This window comes from Cricetulus griseus (assembly GCF_003668045.3).
Source record: "Cricetulus griseus strain 17A/GY chromosome 1 unlocalized genomic scaffold, alternate assembly CriGri-PICRH-1.0 chr1_0, whole genome shotgun sequence".
NCBI lineage: Eukaryota > Metazoa > Chordata > Mammalia > Rodentia > Cricetidae > Cricetulus > Cricetulus griseus.
In genome coordinates this window covers 270,240,591-270,261,583 of record NW_023276806.1, presented here as the reverse complement: position 1 = coordinate 270,261,583, position 20,993 = coordinate 270,240,591, and the positions used below count along the sequence as shown (strand labels likewise).

General features: G+C 37.6%; 1 protein-coding gene across 7 annotated transcripts in view; it reads left to right on the top strand.

Annotated features, from left to right (window-relative positions):
- The window catches only part of Jmjd1c (jumonji domain containing 1C), a 165,739-nt gene that overhangs the window by 90,464 nt on the left and 54,282 nt on the right, over window positions 1–20,993 (top strand). The window lies entirely within an intron of this gene.

The window sequence follows — 20,993 nt, the reverse complement described above, 5'->3', positions numbered from 1 at the left end:
CTTTTGACATTCTGAATATTAGAAAAGAACTGGCTAGACACTAGTATTACTTCTGTTCTTCTACAACTCTGAAGGTGAGGCTGGATCTATAAATGTATTTGAGATCAGTATTTGTTATGTGCATGTATCTTTTTGCTTTTTAAGGTGGGAATTTTTATTGGAGGAAAGGGGAGTGGGGTTGAGAAGAAAAAGAGAAAGAGAAGAGCCTGTCTCATTTTATTATTTGAGGGGTTGTTTGGTTTTGTATTATTTGTTACCAAGCCCAGGGCTTGCTTTCCCATTGAACTATACACCAGCTCCTTTTTTTCTTGAAATTTTAAATTGTTATAATTGAATAATTTAATAGCTTAAGTAAATGCAGTTTTAGAAGATATTTTTCCCAGTAGACAATTTGTTGTAAATTATATGAGGAAACGTCACAAGTGTTAACTATACAAAGTGGTACATACCTATAACCCGACCACTTAGGAGGCTGACATAGGAGGATCTCTTTAAGGAACAGCCTGGGAAACATAGGAAAACTGTCTCAGAAAGCAGAAAAGTGTATTGGGGGACAGGCAGTGGAGAGACATGTCAATGGATAACTGCAGTTATTAGCACCAACATCAGGCAGGTCACAACTACCTGTAACTCCAGCTCTAGGAAGTCTGATGCCCTCTTTTGACCTTTGCTGGTGTAGGCAAGTGGAATATATACACAGAGACTTGCACATTCAAAGATAGGTAAAAATTAAATCCTTTGTCTTTTAACAAAGTAAAAGAGAATAATCTAGTTTTTTAATCTTCTAGATTATTAAAATTTTTAAATTAAAAAATGTTTACACTTTCATAATTGGACTTTAGCTTCAGTATTATAAGTATACATATACATACATTAGTTGCAAATGCTTTCCTAATTAAGTGTTTTAAGTAGTATTATAACTGTATTAAAGAAAAATGAGGAAACTACCTTAGTTTTTTTCCTTGGTAAATAGTGGAAAGTTAATTGCTGTTTCATTTCAGACTAGTTACTGCAATTCAGAAAATGAAGTCTAGAGCTGTTGTTTCTATTGGAAGAACAAGTGTTTCAGTTACTGAACAATAAGTCGTGTTGAAGTTGTAAGGGAATTGGAGTAGTTCTTTTAAATTTGTAAAAATGAGATAGCAGTTCCTTTTCTGTAAATATTGTTTCCTAATTTCAATCTTACAAAGATTTATGTTTGTCTTTTATTGTTATTTCTTTGTTCTTTACATAGTGTAGTTATTTTATTTTGTTGTTTGGTACTGTGAGTTTTTATTCTTGACTTGCATTTATAGCTAAAATTCACAGCAAATCCCAATTTAGTAATAGAAATGTTGGAACATTTCCCTTGGATTTTATTTTGCTTTTGTGAGTGCTGTCTACTTACTATAGGCCTTAATCTCATTTGTTTCATTTCTAAAAATCATTTAAATGTGCTTAGAGGTGAGATAAAGGGTATCTCCAATTCATAGTGTTTTCTCCTGCTTGCTTTATTAGCACCATGGAAATTTAGCTTGGAAGTATAATAGTTACATGCATACTGCTTTTGGTTTTTTGAAACAGGGTTTCTCTGTGCGACAGCCTTGGCTGTCCTGGTACTCACAGAAATTCTTCTGCCTCTGCCTTCCAGGTACTGTCTTATCGTTTGGGGGAGGGCCCAGGCCCTCCTTGCTGTATCTGGGCTGCAACAGTATCCCTCCATAGGGAATGGGCTCTCAAAGTCCATTTGTGCTCTAGGGTTGAAGACTGTCTCCACTGTTAGAGATCCCATAGACTGCCCTGGCATCCTAGCTGGCACCCATTTTCAGAGGGCTTGGTTCAGTCCAATGCTGTTTCCGAAGCTTTGTGATTAGGGTCTCCATGCTTTCACTAGGTCAGGTCCACTGTTTTCTGCAGGTCTCTCCAGTCCCTTCTTGGCTCCTTTGCTCATTCCTCCTCCCTCTCCACAACTGCATTCCAGTAGTATGGTTCAGTGCTGGGATTAAAGGCTTGCGCCACCATTGATCTGGCTATACATAACGACTTTTAACAATACCTACCGTCTCAGTGACCTAAAGCCAACATGCTTGTTAAAAAGAATGTGCTAACACTGGTGGGTTGCCCCGCCCTGGTCCCCAACATTTAGAAACTTTTTTCAGATTCTGGTCTTTGTTTTCTTTTTAATAACAAAAGCACAGGATCTAAAACTTTATGTAGTTTGTTGAATTGTGTGCTGTTTCAGAAGTGATTTAGACTGCTTTTCTAACAGATATGCAGATCAACCTTTGTCCTAGACAAGTTTGGTATCTCTTGCGAATTGAGGCCACTAACTAAAGTTGCCCCTTGTTTTACATTTAATAATTTACGTTTCAGAAAAACAGATGTTAACCTCAAGAGCACTTGACTTTTAGAGTTTGTTAGTTTTATAAGAAAGTGGTTATTTACAAGCTGGTGTTTTGCTTTTATTTTATTTTATATTTTTGAGACAGGATTGACTGTGTAACCCAGAATGTCCTATAATCTATGAACCTCGTGTTTTAGTCTTCCCACTGCTGATGCTCTAGGTTTTGTGCAGCTTTCCCTGATTACAAAAGTTGTTGTATTTGGTTTAGTTTTCTGTTTTAAATCTTGTTGGAAGTATCAGCATGCTTCCTCCAGTTTGTATGTTTTCAGTATGCTGAATAGACATGTGACAGAGGTCTAATATGGTTTAACACCATTTTTCATAATTATTCAAAGTAATGTGTGAAATATAGACACATTTGGAGAAAAGAAAAAATGCCAGAGTTTCTTTAATCAAAGAGACTTAATTCCAGGGTGTTTTTTTGTAAGCCATCAACCAAGTAGTACTTTAAATTTCTCAGCCTCTTAAATATTGTTGTATGTTACTTTCTTGACCTCTCAAGTCAAAGGAGTTAGGAATACTTGAGTTCCCCTCCCCTACCCTCTCCTTTTGGTTTTTTGAGATATAGTTTCTCTGTATAACAGCCCTAGCTATCCTAGTACTGCTCTGTAGAACGGGCTGGCTTTGACTCTTAGAGATCCTCCTGCCTCTGCCTCTGCTTCTGCCTTCCAAGTGCTGGAATTAAACATGTACATCACCACCACCCGGCACATTCTACCTTTTTCAGTGTATGATTTTAGTGTATCTAATAACAGATTACATATATTAAGTTATTTACTCTAGTGAGTTTTCAGGTGACATGAAATTGGATGTTTAAGTATTTTGGAAAGCATTTTGACTAGAGAGAAAAATTGAACAGTACTTCAGACAGTGCAATTAAATGCATTTCATTAGGTCTTTTGGCATTGTTGATTTTGTTTTTCCTGTGCACACAAAGGAATTGTTTCCTCCTCTTAGTTTTCCTGGTCATGCCTAGTTGCAGTTGATAGTTTTTGAAGCAGAGGTGGGGGAAGGGGACCAGGAAAACAAATAGAGAACTCCATTGCTCTGACTGCTTTTTTGTTGAGGGCAAGGTGATGAGGATGTCAGTGCTTTTTTATTTGAAACTTTTTGGTTGTATTATAGTTGATTTTGCCCCACTTGGAAATACAGAAGTTGGTATTTTCCCCATCAAGTTTGATTGTACTTTTGATCAGAGTTTAAATGATAAAGTCAGAACATTCAGCTTTCAGCATGATTTTGAAATTGGCTTTTCCTGCATTTGGCGAGTAGCCATGCACACACCTGCAGTTTTCAGGTTGGTTGCTTCATACAGGATAGAGAAGAGATTAGTTCTTGCCTGAAAGTTGTATGACTCATCAGTTGAATATGGTTTGATCTGCTTTGATAGTCCAGTATTTTCTAGGGATCACAATTCTGCCTTTTTTTTTTAATTGAAAATAGGTTTGCTTTTTTTTTTTTTTCTCACACAATATATCTTTATGGCAGTTTCACCTTCTCTACTCTTCTAGTTTCTCTCCTCCCATCTGGATTTCTGTCTCATTAGAAAATATTAATAATATTAAAGGATAATATTAAAATAAAATATAACTGCCTCATCTTCCACCATGTTGCTCCCTGAGGGGAGAGATTTGATGGAGACATCTCATTTAGAGCCAAATGTTCAAGGTCTCTCATTCTGCATATTGTATGGCTGTGGGTCTCTATATTTGTACCCATTGGCAGCAGAAAGAAGCTACCCTGGTGATGACCAAATAGGGCATTCATCTATGAGTACAGCAGAATGTCATTAGGAATTATTATTGCTTTTTTATTTTTAAATAGTAGTATTTGGGTGTATCCTAGTTTCCTGGACTGTGTAGTTTAAGGTTCTTAGTCACACAAGCAGTTATTACAAGCGTATGGGTTTCATCTCATGTAGTGGGCCTTAAGGCAAATAGATGTTGGTTGGTTACTCCCAGGTTTGTGCCACCAGTGCACAGCATATCTTACAGGCAGGGCACTATCGTAGATCAAAGAGTTTGTGGCTGGGTTGGTTTAATGTTCCTATTTTGGTGTCATGCAGAGTACCTTTCTATGGCAGCTACACTAAAATGTAGGCCTGAAGGCTCAATGTAGGTACCAGCATGACTTCTCCACGTGTAGGTTTTGTCTTCAGCAATGGGGTCTTGCTATCAGTTTGTGGAGAGCAACCTATGGTCTTGACAACAGCCTGGGTTGGTTGCGGTTTCCTATAGGACCCCATTGGCCAACAATTCTGTTAGATGTAACACAGTCCCTGTACTGGAAGCTTCATTTGGTGACGAGATAGCCAGTTAGGGCTCTGACTCCCTCATTATTTGATTTCATTTAGATAACCTTTGTATGCCATATATTTGGAAAGTATTTGCTTTTACTAGGTTTCCATACTATCCTTCAAATGGTCATTATTTTTAGTTCTCTCTCTCAGTATTTCCTTCCTCGTCTAACTCTTCCTTCCCCCTGCCTACTTGTTCTTCCCATTCCAGGTCCCCCCCCCCCATTCCTAACTATTTCCCTTTCCTGGGGAGAGCTATCTGTCCCCCGTAGTCTCTTACTCTGTATTTAACCTCCTGTGGTTCTATGGATTATAGCTTGTTTGTAACAGGAAAAATAGATGACCAGAGACAGATATTGGGGTTCAAGATGAAGATCAGAAAAACAAAGCACCCGACCGATAACTCTCACCTCTAGTTCAGGCTGAAAGGGCTGATCCATCAAGTTTCAAACTGCTGTCTCTCCTCAGTGTGGCTGGAGAATGATTGCCTCATGTTGGATCTGTTCTTGTCTTAAATACCTCTCATGAGTCCTGGTATTAAAGGTGTGATCTCTGTTACTCTTTTAGACTTAGTCAGTCTTGTGTAAGCCTGGGTGGCCTTGAACTCAGAGAGACCCATCTGCCTTTGTCTCCTGAGTCCTGGGATTAAACGTGTGTGCCACCACTGCCTGACCTCTATAGCTTGTGGCTGACTTTGCTTTCTGAATCCTCAGGCAAGCTTTATTAAATCATAAATAATCACTATACTTGGTTATTGTTGACTTACCAGCTAATGTCCACATATAAACAAATACATGCCATATTTGTTTTTCTGGGTCTAGGTTACCTCCCTCAGGATGTTTTTGTTTTTGTTTTCCCCCTGGTTCCATCCACTTATCTGCAGATTTCATTGTTGTCATCTGAGAAATACTCCATTGTGTAAATACACCACATTTTTTAAATCCAGTCTTCTGTTGAGGGGCATCTAGTTTGTTTCCAATTTCTGGCTATTATGAATATGCTTGAACAAGTGTCTGGTAGAATGAAGCATCCTTTGGGTGCATGCCCAAGAATGGTATACCTGGACCTTGAGATAAATTGATTCTCATCTTTCTCAGGAACTGCTGAACAATGGCTATACAAGTTTCCAGTCTGGCTAGAAATGAATGAGTGCTGCCTTTACTTTATACATCCTTGCCAGCACGAACTGTCAGTTGTGTTTCTGATCTTAGCCATTCTGACAGGTATAAGGTGAAATCTTAAAGTAGTCTTCATTTGCATTTCCCTGATGACTAAAGATGCTGAATATTTTTTAAGTGTTTCTCAGCCATTTGAATTTCCTTTTTTGAGAATTCTCTGTTTAGATCTATATCCCATTTTAAATTATATTTGATAGCTAGTTTTTTGGGTTCTTTATATATTTTGGATACTAGCCTTTATTGGATGTATAGTTGGTAAAACTCTTTCCCTATTCTGTAGGTTGACATTTGCCCGAATGATAGTGTCTTTTGCCTTACAGAAGCTTCTCAGTTTCATGAGGTCCCATGTATTAATTGTTGATCTCAGTATCTGTGCCATGGATTTCAAGACTATTCCCAACTTTATCTCCTATCAGGTTCAGTGTATGTGGTTTTATGTTGAGGTCTTTGATAACCACTTGGAGTTGAATTTTATGCATGGTGAGAAGTCTGAATTTAATATGAATTTTTCTACATTGAGTCATCGGTTTGTCCTGCATTATTTTGAGAAGATGCTCTTTTTTTTTTCCAGTGTATATTTCTGGCTTATTTATTTATTTGTTTATTTATTGAAAAAGGGTGTCTATAAGTGTTTGGATTTATATCTGGCTTTTCATTTTGATTCCATTGATCAACAAGTCTATTTTTTTGTGTGTCAGTACTATGCTGCTTTTGTTACTATAGCTTTGTAATGCTATTTGACATGGGGGATGTTGATACTTCCAGGAGTTCTTTTAATATTCAGGATAATCCTCTGCTTTCAATTGTAATGAGAGAAAATTAGATGAAGGACATTAGTTAAAATTCCTAGATTTTTATGAAGAATTTGCTTCTCCAAATTTATAACCCGTTTTTTGTATGTTGTTTCGAATATGTATTATAATACTCAGGTGTTTCCCCTAACATAAGGTATAGTCATCTTAGAATTTAATGATTAAATTTGAAGCCCTGGATCATATTGAACTAAAAGTTAGGAATGAAATTCTGGTGTCATCACTCTTCTCTTTGTCGTGTATAAACACTGAATCCTTGTACATAGTATGTAGATAGAGTAATGCTGTAGGGTGGCTTGGGTAACCAGAGTACTTCTTTAGCTCCTGAGCTAGAGAATGCTTACAGACTTAGAGGAGTAGTTATTTACTTTGTATTTATGATTTGTGTGGATGCACATAAGCCATGTCTTGTGTGGAAGGAAGAGGAGTTGATTCTCTCCAATCACGAGAGTCCTGGAATTCTAACTCAAGTTGTCAGGAGTGGTGACAAGTGTCTTTTACCCATTGAGCCATCATGTTGGCCTGATGAGTATTATTTTATCTTTTTTCCCCTCAAGACTTTTTTTGCTTCTGCTTTTTTATGATTGTTATGCATTTTCCACACTGGAATGCAGGTGGGTTTTGTTTGTTTTATTCTTCTCTTATACTTTATATCCTAACTGCAGTTTCCCTACTCTCCTCCCTTCCCTCCTCCAGCCCCTCTCCTTTTTAATCTTTTTTTATGTGTATGAGTGTTTTGCTTACGTGTATGTCTGTGCCACATGCATGCCTAGTACCCGGAAAGGCTGGGAGAAAGAATCAGATTCCCTAGGACTGAAGTGGGTACTGGGAATGAAATCTAAGGCTTCTGAAAGAGCAGTAGGTTTCCTTAACTGCTGAGCCATCAGTCGAGAGTCTACCTGTATACTTGTAATTTCTCTATTCCTTCAGTAATTAAAATTGTTTATCTTAGATTCTTGTACGTTCTAGGCCAGCACTCTACTACTCTACTCCAACCCAGTTTGGGCCTATTTCAACTTATTATTTTCCCACCACTGATTATATTGGCTGAGATTTCAGGAGATTCTTAAGGTAATTGTCACCCAGCACAACTGGCTTACTATAAATAGCTCAAACAATTGACTAGGATAAGTTAGCAAACAGACACACAGTTGTTGCTTATGAATTTCCGTCACTGGTCGGTTCCTTATCAGGAGATAAATAAGGTAAAGTATAGTCTCCGGTTAGCCGGGGGGAGAAGGGGACTAGGTGATGGTTTGGTTAAAACTAGGCATATGCTATACTTTTTTTTTTGTTTAAATAATAAAAATGGTGCACAATGAAACCTAATTTTGTTTCTAAGCAGATGTATTCAACATTCTTTGATATTGTTAGTTTACCAAAGAAAGTAAACAAATGTTGTTACTGTTACTTTAGAGGGTTAAGAAAGTGCCATACTTTTTCAAACTTATTTTTGTTCACTTGTTTATTATTTTTTTGTTATTTTTTTTTTTCAAGACAGGGTTTCTCTGTGTATCTCTGGCTGTCCTAGAACTTTATTTTATTTTATTTTTTTAAACATTTCTTTCTTTACTTTGTATGGACAGGGGCTTGTGTGACACAGCGTGTGTGGCAGTCAGAGGACTACTTGAAGGAGTCAGTTCTCACCTTTTTCCATGTGGATGGGGGATTGAATTCAGGTCACAGGTGTTGGCCACAAGCTCCTTTACCCTCTCAGCCATCTTGCCCTCTCCCCTGTCCTGGAACTTGTTCTGATGTTTGTGGCTTCAAACTCAAGAGATCTGCCTTCCTCTGCCCGAGTGCTGGGATCAAAGGTGTTCACCATCATGCCCAGCGTTGCTTCTTCAAATTAAAAAAAAGAATTGTCAGTCCAATCCATAGTACAGAAGTATACTTTAGAGCAGTAGTTCTCAACTTTCCTAATGCTTGACCCCTCATATTGTGGTGACTCCCAACCATAAAATTATTTTTGGTGCTACTCCATTAACTGTAATTTTGTTGCTGTTTTGAATTCTAATGTAAATATCTGATATGTGGATGGCCTTATGTAACAAATGTTGTTACTGTTACTTTAGAGGGCTAAGAAAGTGCCATGCTTAGGCCTTTAACATCTGTTAAAGGGTTGTTCAGCCCCAAGGGGGTTAGGACTCATAGGTTGAGAATTGCAGCTTTTGAGGTTTTTGTTGTTTGTTTTTTAAGCACTGTAAACATTTATAGGGGAAACAAAGATTTGACCTGATGAAAGTAAGTGTGTGTAATTTATTTTAAGGTAATGACAAAGTTGGGAGTTGGTATTAAAAGATATATTTCTATCAAACTCCCCCTTTGTGTTTGGTAAATCCTTGTTAGGTAACTCGGGCTGGTTTTCAACTCAGAATCTTCCCACCTTAGCTTCCAGAGTTCTGGAGTGGAAATTTGCACCACCACAGCTGTGAAGTTGAGGCCTGCCTGGACAGTGAGGAAGACCCTGTCTCCCTAAATAAAAAGAAATTCCTTGAAGTAGATTTAATTAAAAGTGCCAAAAATGCCTTGGGAGGACTTCAAGAATATGAAGCCAGTAGAGACTAAAATGATTTAAAGGTTTAAAGTCTCAGGAAGGGAATAAAATTAAGGATGAAAGTAAAAAATTGTGTCAAGATTGATTGACAGTGTAATCAGTGATAAGGAAGTAGATTTAGAAAACATCAGGATACACCAGCCTTGCTAGAAAAAGGTTAGGATCAGATAAAAGAGGGAAAAGATTTTTAAGTACACTTAACCAGCAAATATAAAAACAGTGGTATGCTGGCTATTGCAACATCAAAAGGAGCTAATTGATTATTTAACATGTTTTACCCTAGAAATTGAATGTAGGCATAGTGATTAACCACAGTGATTTCTATGTCTTTCTTGTCAGTCATGATTTAAAATCTTGACTTGGGGAGTTAAAAATTTTTACATTAACAGTTTTCACATCTACAAAATACAGGCAATTATATACACCAGGGTTGTTAGAAAGAATAAAATGAAATGACCTGTTAAACAGCTTCTCACTTGCTTAAAAAGGTAGCCATATAGTGTGTTTAAGCCATTTGAGTAGTTGTTTGTAACTTTCCTGCCATCCACACACTTGGTGGGCATTCCTTCACCTCTGTTCATATTTTAAGATTTTATTTGTCTTCCCTGGAACCTGTTTCTCCACCCAAAAAATTATAGAACATATTTTCTACCGTGGTTTTTGTCGCTCAGAGGCATGTTTAGGTAGGATTTCATGATGATTAACACCCCCCCTTCCCCATGGTGGTGGTAGGAAATCAAGCTCTATTTGCTGCTAATAATACTTGTTATCTTTCCGTAGTATGTTAGGGGTCTATCGGGTACTCAACAATGCTCTGACTCAAAAAACAAGCCTGTTTGTACATGTTGGGCAGACAGTGGACCTTCCCCCTCCTGTTTCATTCAGTATGTGGGGAGACTTTGTGAAGGAAATATCTTGGCCTGGGGAAATCCTTTAAACACTGGATGAAGTAGTACTTAGGGACCTTTGAAGTTCCTTCCTACCACTTCTTTCAGCTTGTTCAAGGTGAAAAACAGCCATTTCTGACCAACAATGAAGCAGTCAAGCTAAAAACCATAGTTGGCTTAGTCTGAGAGAAGAAGCATCTTATCTAAAACTGGGCTTATCTCAAGAAGGAACTTTTGAGTTATGGAGTACTAGATACAAGTGAAAAATCCTCCCAAACTAGAGAACCAGTACTGTTTGGATTAAATAGCACTTATTGAGCTTTTTAATCCTGTTTTTCTGTGTCTGTTTCTAAATTATATTTTGGCAGGAATTAAGTACATTCTCTAAATTTTCACAAGCAATCTCCCTTTTATTTTCCATTTCCAGTGTGCATTCATGTTTGTTAAATTTCAAACCCTGAACAAATGACTGAGGTGCTTATTTTAACATATCAAAGTGGAACTGGTTGTCAGGTTCCCCCAAACATACCTGTTACAAAGTATGGATCTCAGCATACCCCATCCTCTACCCTGAACTCTCCAGCCTAGGTGCTTGGCTGTCCTTCCTCCAGAGGCTCTTTCCTGTGTGATCCAGACTTTTTGGTTACTCCACCCTCTTGTACCTTTGGCTTCCTGGCTGCTGTACCTGGTTTCCCTCTTTCCCTTCTCCTTCCCGCTGCCCCTCTTCCCACATGGTCCAGCTCAGTCTGGTCATGTTCACTTTGGACTCTCCCAGATGTCCCTGCCTCTCCCATATGTCTATAATATAAACTTTCTTCTCCACCATATCTAGGGTAAGGCATGTCCTTACCTTATTTCTCTTTTTCATTCAGTGTTACCATTTGAATGAAATTTAGAAGTTCCTATCTAAAATGAAGTAAGCTGAATCAGAACATTGAGGTTATAGCATGTTTATTGTGCCAAGGATATAAGAAGTACCAGATCGCCAGGCGTTGGTGGCGCACGCCTTTAATCCCAGCACTCTGGAGGCAGAGACAGGCGGATCTCTGTGAGTTTGAGGCCAGCCTGGTCTCCAGAGCGAGTGCCAGGATAGGCTCCAAAGCTACACAGAGAAACCCTGTCTCGGAAAACAAACAAACAAACAAAAAAAGAAGTACCAGATCATAACAATAGCTGTGAAATGGCTACTGATGGATTATTGGCTTGGTAAGATTAGCATCCTTGGGTAGGCTTGGCCTGGGGGTGGTTTAGATGAAGCCAAAGCAGGAAGCAACTCTTATGTAGTTCTTGGCTTTGTCCCATTTCTACTCAAGAGTGACAGCTTGTAATACTAGAGCCAAGCTGAAGCCTGGATAATAAAAAATGGACCTCAAAAACAAGAGAACCAGTTACTAAAATGAATCATTGTGCTTCCTTACCTAAATAGTGTGTGTGTTTGTTTTAACATTAATTTTGGTATGCTGTTTTTATATCATCTGCCTACCTAATTTTATGAAATGCTAATTTCAGTTGTAATTACGAAGCATGCTTATTAGGGCCTCATAAATTAATTGAAACTATGATTATTTTAGTCTCTTAAGAGACATTAACCCTAAAATTCAGTTTATTTCAAAACCAGCAATTCCAATGCATACATGCTGTCATTAAAAGTTTACTTGTGAAGACTGTAAAAACATGGTGTGGCCGGGTGTTGGTGGCGCACACCTTTAATCCCAGCACTCGGGAGGCAGAGGCAGGCAGATCTCTGTGAGTTCGACGCCAGCCTGGTCTCCAGAGGGAGTGCCAGGACAACCTCCAAAGCAGTACAGAGAAACTGTGTCTGGAAAGACAAAACAAAACCAACACAAAAACCAAACAAACATGGTGTGTTGAACATACATCCATGGAGGCCTGGGACAGGTTGCTTTACTTGGAAATAGCCCAGAGTGTGACGAGCTGTTCTGCAGTACTAGCTGGAAAACTAGTCACTATAGTAGTTCCCTCCTGATCTTAAATATATTAAGGTGATCACACACCCCTTTATTTATTTTGGCTGCTGTTAAGAATTTAAAGCATGTGAAATTATGCATTTAGGCTTTGGATTCTAAAAATTCGACACCATCACTACTTAGTGTTTGAGAAAGAATTTTCTGGGTTTTTTTTCCCCCAGTCACAGTAGGATGATAATATTTATTTGTGCTTTTTCCCTAATGCAAAGTTTTACTAAAGCCTTATTACTTAAAATCACAATTAATTTGTGATGTTAATTTATATTTTTAAGAATACAATAATTTCCAATACATTTTTGTGTAATATTTATGTTAGCCTATTAAGATTCTATGGATTCCATCCTCATCACCTGGGGAAAGGAGAGAGAAATAGAAAGGGAACAATGAGGGTTAGGGAGTTTGACAGTGATCTGAAGGTTCACACAGCTAGCAGAAACAAAAACAGAAGCTTTCCCCTAAGGCTTTGATGTAGAACAGTTATTTTTACTGTACCATAGTGAGCAGTCACAAGGGAATTATCTTGTATTTACACCATTCTCTTGTTTTCCTTATAGTTGATTTCTTTCCTAACTACACAGCTAAGTTTTGGTTTTTTTGTTTTGTTTTGTTTTTTTCTCTACCTAGTTTTTACCAGTACAATATCCCTAGACTTTCCACTTATTCTTAGTTATGAATGCCCAACCTTAGTTTGGCTTGTTTCTAGCCAGCTTTTCTTACCTTTAATTAACCTATCTACTTTTCCCCTCTGGGCTTTTATCTTTCTTACTGTCTGGCTTCGTGGTTGGCCCCTGAGGTCCTTCTCTCCTTGCTTCTTTTTTCTCTTTTCCTGGTTTCTCCTTCTATTTATACTGTCTGCCTGCCAGCCCTGCCTATCCTTGCTCCTGCCTCGCTATTGACCCTTCAGCTGTTTATTAGGACTGCCAGGTTTTTAGACAGGCAAAGTAACAGAGCTTCACAGAGCTAAACAAATGTCACACAGCTTATATAATATTCTACCACATTAAGAGGACTGTATCTTAGCTAACCAAGTAGGACATTAGAGGTTGTTAAATGCAGGAAATCAAATGAACAGGCAGCATACATAATATCTAATGGTCCACTTATATAAGCTTTAACTTTTATCCCCCTTGAAGGTATGGTGGTGACGAGAAGGGGTTTTATTTGAGACAAGGTCTTTCTTTGTAGTCTGGAACTCATCTTTGTAGACTAGGCTAGCTAGCCTCAAAGCTCACAGAAAACAACCTGTTTTCTGTCTGCCTTCTGAGTACTGGTGTGCAGTACCACCCTCAGCTGAAAAGAGATTTTTTTTTTCATGTGCATTGGTGTTTTTGCCTCCATGCATTTCCATATGAGGGTGTTGGATACCCTGGAACTGGAGTTACAGACAGTTAGAAGCTGTCGTGTGGTTGCTGGGAATTGAACCTGGGTCCTCTGGAAGACTGGTCAGTGTTCTTTAACCACTGAACCATCTCCCCAGTCCCCAAAAAAGATCTTTTTAAAGCAACTCTAATTGAATCAGCCTCCTACTGGTTTCAGCCTCTTAGTCCTCATTGCATTTGGTCAAAGGAAACAAAAAGTAACGCTTTCACTTTTAACCATTTAACTACGAAATTCGGTGGTACTCAAGTACCTTAACAGTATTATGCAGACCTCACCACTGCTCAGTCTCACAACCTTTTCATCATCGCTAACAGAACCTATGTTAATTATGAGTAATTCTCTATTTTCTAATTTCATCACCTTCAGCTTTTGGTAACCTGTGTTCTACTTTCTTTGTGAATTTGCTCATACTAGACATTGCACATAAGAGAAACTATACAATATCTCTTTTTAATGACTTATTTCAGTTATTGAGATATCTTCAGTTTTTACCCATGTTATAGCAAATGCTGGACTTTAATTGTTTTTGTGTCTGAATTTTTCATTGCTCATACCACATTTTATTTTTAATTTTAAAGGATATTTGGGTTTTTTTCTTTTGACCATGGTGAATAATGCTACTGTGAATAATTTGTTCCTTTTTAGTTTTGGATATACATATATATTTAATTATATATACATTTATATATACACATACACGCATATATAGTTATTAAAATGTGGAGTTGTGGAAATCTATGGAGATTTTATGTTTTAAACTTCTTGGAGCCAGCCATAGTCATGCACACCTGTGATCCCAGCCAGCACTTGCCTGTAATTCCAGAACTTGCAAGATTGAAGCAGGAGGTTTGCAAGTTTGAAATCTGCTGGGCTGTACATTCAGTTCTAGGTTAGCCTGAGCTGCTACAGAGTGCAACTGTGCCAAAAATGTTACTCACTTCTTCAAAAGAGAACAACAACACACACATGCACACACACACACCCTCTATAACCAAACTGTTTGAGAAATAGCTAGCTCCTTTCCATGCTGGTTTCACTATTTCATTTTGTCTATCAAAAATACACATGGTTCTGGTTTCTTTGAATCATCAGTGCTTGTTATATTCTTTCATTTTGTGTGGCGGCCATTCGAATAAATAAAGCCATACCTTAATGTGGTTTTCATCTGCATTTCCCCATAATTACTGACAGATAGCTTCTCACCGTTTGAGAACATTCTTTAATGTACTTTGCTCACTAAAAAGAAAAAAAAACCCTTTGAGTCAGGAACATTAGATATTCAGGTACTTAACAGTTTTTATTTAAGTACATGGCTTGCAGCTTTTCTCACCATTATGTTGGTTTTCTTTTTTCTCTTGATAACATGCTGTGATGTACGAATGTTTTCATTTAATGATGTCTGAGTGGTCTGTTCTTTGTTGGATGTGCTTTTGGTGTCACATCCAAGACATTATTGCCAAATTCAGTGTTAGGAGGATTTTCCTGAATGTATTCTTCAGAGTCTTATTTATAGCCCTTAATTCAAGTGTTTGATCCTTTTTAAGAAATGGTTCCAAATATCCTATTTACCCAGCATTACTTGTTGGAAAGGTTGTCTATTACAGCGATTATTAATTACAATTAAAATGAGCTAATCATTTGTAGTGTATCTCTGTACTTTCTGTTCTATTCCCTTGGTCTATATCTGTCCTTATGTTAATTTCATATATTTTAGTTAGTTAGGATTTAATTAATTAGGATATTAATCCCTTTTCCTTATAGCTACATAATTTGTTCAAATGGTTGTCTGTCCAAAATAACTGACATAACTGTTGCTGTTTTGTCACTGAAATTTTATGAATGTTGCAGAGAAATCTTAGTTTCATGACTCCTGTTTGAATTATGAAGCAATAGATTAAACCTTTGCAGAAAATAAATGTTTGACGTTTGAGTGAAGGAGTAATCTGGTGGTTGCTGAGCTATATAACATGTAGCCATTCACCTGTTTGCTGGCTATTCACTGTAATTTTAAGTTAAAGATTGACCAGATACTGAATTCTATTTCAAGGTAGGGGAAAGGGTACAGTACAGATCTAATTACAGAATTATACTGCAAGTTCTAAATTAGGAGTTTATTTATAGTGTTTGTAAACTACCAGATATGTGTCTGAGAAAAGAAATAGGATTGTACTAGAAATTAGATGGGGGACTGGAGATGTGGTTTGGTGGTAAGCACTTGATCTAATGCTTAAGCTCTCTGTTTGATTTTTCACAGCACCAAAAATACAGTTAGATGGGAGAGAAAATTTGAAAGACAGGAATGTCTCCCAATACGGGATAGTATTTTAGGTTTCTCCTAGGAACAGAACCTCAGAGTGAGGGCGTGGGAAGGGGAAATTGGCCAGTGAAATTTGGGGATACTAAAAGTCTAGAATCCACCTAGTAGGCTAACCTTGAGTCCAAAGGCAGTGGAAGATCTCAGTCTTAGACCTTGAATTGATTGTGGTGAGTAATCTGTTACTCAAAATCTGAATTTTTGATTAAATCCAAAAAGTAGAACCGTGTAGTCTGACATTTGAGCCAAAACCTGGACACCATAGTGTAGCTAGGTTTACACAAAATTGACATTGGTGCTATTGATATTTAATGATTCTGCTTTGAAGGGCAGTTTCCTGTGGCTCTGTAGTAAATGCCTTTCTCTTAATTGCCAAACCCTCTTTCTTCCTCCTTTGCAGTGTTCTCCAGTCCACAGCCTCCTTAGACTGTAAGTTTTGTTTGTCTGTTTTGTTCTGGTTTTTGAGACATTTTTGAGTCCTGAAACTCAATTTGTAGACCAGGCTGGCCTTGAACTCACAGAGATCTGCCGTGCCCCCCCCCCCCCAAATGCTGGGATTAAAGGTTCATGCTGCCATACCAGGCAGCATTTTCTTACTGTAGTTTCGAGATAGTTTAGAAAATGGAAGCCTTCAAAGCAGTATTGTCTGGCTGGTTTTGAAATTATCAGCTGACAATAAAATATTTATATGGCCTATTAGGTGCTTCCAGCATTCTAAATGTGAACAGAATTCTAGATGTGAGGAAGTATCTTTCCTTTTTTTGCCCCCTAGGATCATGCCCTGGGCCTTGTATTTACTTGTCAGACAGACACTGCTGCTGAGCTCCATCCCCAGATCCTAATGCTTTTGCTTTTCTGCATCTTGGATCTCAGCTGTTTGTTTCTCCTTGCTGCCTAATTGTCCTTATTAGCTGTTCAGTTCAATTCCATACCAGATGCTTACTTTACTCACTGATTTCCTGTTTGCTAAACCTAACTGAGTAATATGCTTCTATCACATTTGTCCTTAAATAGTTCAGTGATCAATACTTGGTGTGAAACAGTAATTTCGCTTTGTTTTGAATTAACTATGTCCAGATGCTTTCTATTAGGAATCAGTACTACACATAAGTCTGCTTCATAGTTAATAGTGTGCATTTTTTTTGCCACTCAGGGAGTTGCCTTTTGTTGTTGTTAATGCAGATTACTGTAATCCAAACAATAAATCAAAATGTAGATTTGTAACATTTCTTCATGTATAAAAATCCCACAATTAAGATATTATATAGTCTGTCTTAATCACATATAGTATGTCATCAAAATCACAATAGGTAAAGCTCTACAGAAAGATGACTTTTATCTTTTTTCTCACAAATCCACAGTAAATTAAGTGTCTTGCATACTGCTTGTGGCTCCCCTATTACACAAGATGCTGAAGACTGTTAATTGTGGAACTTCCCAATTGGGTACTATAGTCTTCAACTTGTAGTACCTTCCAGTACTTACTAAGCCTAGTGTTGGAAGAAAGTTCTCTTAATGTTTATCACACGTGTATGAGCAACCTTATTAGTTTGTAGCATGTGTCTGACATGTTGCTAGTGTTGGGAAGCATTGCATAATAGTGTAGCAGAGATCTCACCTATCAGAATGCTGGGTAAGGTATACAGTAGTATAGCTGGTTCAATTTAATGACTACTACTGGTGTTATAATACTTTTTATATTTATGTCATTTTGTGGTGCTGTTATCAAGCTTAGGGCTCCTTTCATACTAAGGTTTTTCTATACCAACCATGGTACATAGACCTTCAGCACCATGTGTTAATTTGTATAATTTTAAAATCTACAGTGTAGTGTTTCTATTATATTAGTGCTATTTTCTATGTGTTAATGTATCCAAAAGCATACATCGTGTTCTGAAATTTTTGTGGTAAAAATAATATATGTGGTATTTATATCAGACCATAGGAATGTGGGTTCAGGAAATGAAAAAGTACAGTGCTTGCCTAGCCTGTCTAATGGGTTTAAGTTCCTGGTACTATAGAAAGCTGGGGGTTGCCTTTGTGTATAAATATCAATCTATGTTATATATGTTTTCACGAAGCCCTTAGAAGTTTGAGAGAAGCTCAAAATAAACCCAAGATTTCATACACAGCTAGTGAAACATTTTACTCCTGCTCAAAAATAATGGATCACATAATTATTAAATTCTATATTCTCCTAGTTTTCTTGATTTTGTTCTTTTTTTCCCCAGCCAAGATTCTTCTGTCCTATATGTAATCTCAACCATTCTTTTGTTGTTGTTGTTTTTTGTTTTTAATGTGTATGAGTGCTTTTTTGGTTTTTTTGTTATTGTCGTTTGTTTTGTTTTGTTTTTTCCGAGACATGGTTTCTCTGTGTAGCTTTGTAGACCAGGTTGGCCTCGAACTCACAGAGATTTGCCTGCCTCTGCCTCCCAAGTGCTGGGATTAAAGATGTGTGCCACCACCACCTGGCTATCTTTTTTCTCTTACCAGTATTGCCCATATTGCAAACCATGCCGGCTTCAATTCAAGTGTCACATGTGGGACGGTGCCCATGTTACATTTGCATTGTGCAGTGTTGAACTCTGAAGGAAAACATCAATCATATCCCATTTCAGTGCCACTATACTGTCTCCACTTTCAGATGAGCCCTTGATTTCTTCTGACATTCTTTTGTATGCTTTTGTGAACTTGTATTTCCTTGCACAGTTACTCCAAATTATCATCACTGTACTGAACTTCCTTCTTTTCTACTAGTATATGACCTTTCTCCTACTACACAGAGGAAATTGAGGTTACAAGCAGGAACCCCCTTAACTTCCTTTTCTTAGACCTATTTTTGTACTTTTCTTGACTCCTTTTTTTCTTGTCTCAAATATAAGTCCATTTGGTGTTTCTTCAGTTTTACTAGTACTTCTTGGTTGCTTTCTTTAGTGTTCCTGATGATGAGGAGAAGAGTGAAGGTGGGTGGAATTGAGATAAGTTGATTAGAAGAGATCTGGTGAGATGGCTCAGCAGGTAATGGCAAAGCTGCCAATAATGGTTGGAGTTTGATCCCCAGGAGAAAAATGACTCCTATAAGTTGCCCTCTGTCATCTACATGCAGGCACACATGAGTAAGTATAATAAAGAGTTTTTAAAGACAGGTCCATGTAAAGTAAATGAATAAAGCCCAAAAGAAGCCAGAGATCTTCACCTGGAATAGAAAATAGAAAGGACATAAAGTAAGCATTCACAGAATAGAACACTAGAAATTAAGAGAGTGTTAACAGTTGTAAGGGTATTCAGGTAGGGCATAACAGGCTACAATGAAGACTTAATTTTCTTTGTGATAAATTGTTCTATGTATGCATATCAGTGTTTTGTCAGCATGTACAGATTAAGAGGGCATCATATCCTATGGAAGTATAGTTGCAGACAGTTGTGAGCCACCATGTAGGTGCTGGGATTGAACTCAGGACCTGGAAGAGCAGCCAGTGCTCTTATTCGCTAAGCCATCTCTTACATCCATAGAATAGTAAATTCAACTCCCATATACCTGTTAACAGTGAATCATTTCATGACCAATATTCATCTCCCATTCTAAAGAAATTTTAAATACTCACGCATACTGCCATCCTTAATAATACTGTGCTATTGAAGTGTTTTATTGTTACTTTAAAACTAGTTTTAGGTTGCCTATGGGTGTGTGTGTGTGTGTGTGTGTGTGTGTGTGTGTGTGTTCCTTCATTCATTCGTTCTTTTGTTCGTTCATTCGTGTTGGGCTGGAACTTACATTTATCCCAGCATGGCCTCTTAGTGATCCTCTTCGTGCGTCTCCAAAGTACTGGTATTAGAGGTATGTTTAGCCCTTTGTTATTGGTATTTTTATAACAACACATACCTCATATATTTATAATTGTTCTATATGGGTATCAGCAAGGCAAACAGATTTAAATATGTTATAAAAGACTAACTCCAGGAATTGCTTATCATGCCAGTTTGAACTGCATTTTCTTTTTAAGATTTATTTTTTTCTTTTTTGTATAAGTATTTTGCCTCCATGTATACATGCATATGTACCACGTGCATGTCTAATGCTCACACAGACCAGAAGGTACCAGATTCCCTGGAACTGGAGTTATGGGCAGTTGTGAGCTACCATGTGGGTGTAGCAAGTGATTGTAATCACTGAGTCATCTCTGCAGCTACTGTTCTCATTCTTAAAAGAAATGGTACAATAGTTCTCAGGTGTATGTACATTTATACTTTCCATAGAAATATGAAGAAAAAGTAAAAAAAAAAAAAACTCTGGGAATTTGTAGTGTTGGATTAATTTAGAAATTATATTCATTATGTTTTATATTTAAAATGTTTTAAATGAATGTTCATTTTATGTGAAAAGTGTATTAGAACTTTCAAATTTGTTCTGTAATAATCAGAAAATCTTAGGCAGAATTTTACATATAGTATTTCCTTTCTGTTGTTGCAACAAAATACCATGATCAAAGAAACTTGAGAAAAGGTTTTATTTGGCTTTCACTTCCATCATCAAAGGAAGTCAGGACAGGAATTCAGACAGGGCAGGTTCCTGGAGGCAGGAGCTGATACAGAGGCTATGGAGGGGTCCTTCTTACTGGCTTGCTTCATGTGACTTGGACCCTCCCTCATCAATAACTAATTTTAAAAAAACGCTGCATCTTATTGAAGTATTTTTTCAATTGAGGTTCCCTCCTTTCAGATGACTCTAGCTTTTGTCAGGTTGACATAAACTAGCTAACACACCATCATGCACTGTTAGAAGACTCTATGCAGATTTATAATTTCACTGAGGTTGAACCCTGTCATGGATTTTTTTTTTTTTTGTTCTGTAAGAATATTTTCAGTTATGACTTTAAAAAGCATTCAACAGGCCTAGTTTGAGGAAGCTGCAGATAGTAAATTCTGGTCAACAGATGTTGTAAGTAGGTGACTCAGCTGTGTACAATACTTGCTAATAAATGGCTTGAAAGAAAATTGCCTTCTAGACACACCCTACTGCCTTATACACACTCAGGGTGTCCCTGTAACTCTTGAGTGTCCTAGACTTGATCTGTAGACCAGGCTGGCTTTGAACTCAAAGATCCTCCTGCCCCTGCCTCCCTAGTGCTGGACTTAAAGGTGTATGCCATCCCCATCCAGTGGCCTTTTTTAAAAAGTTCACCAGTATTATTTAAGCT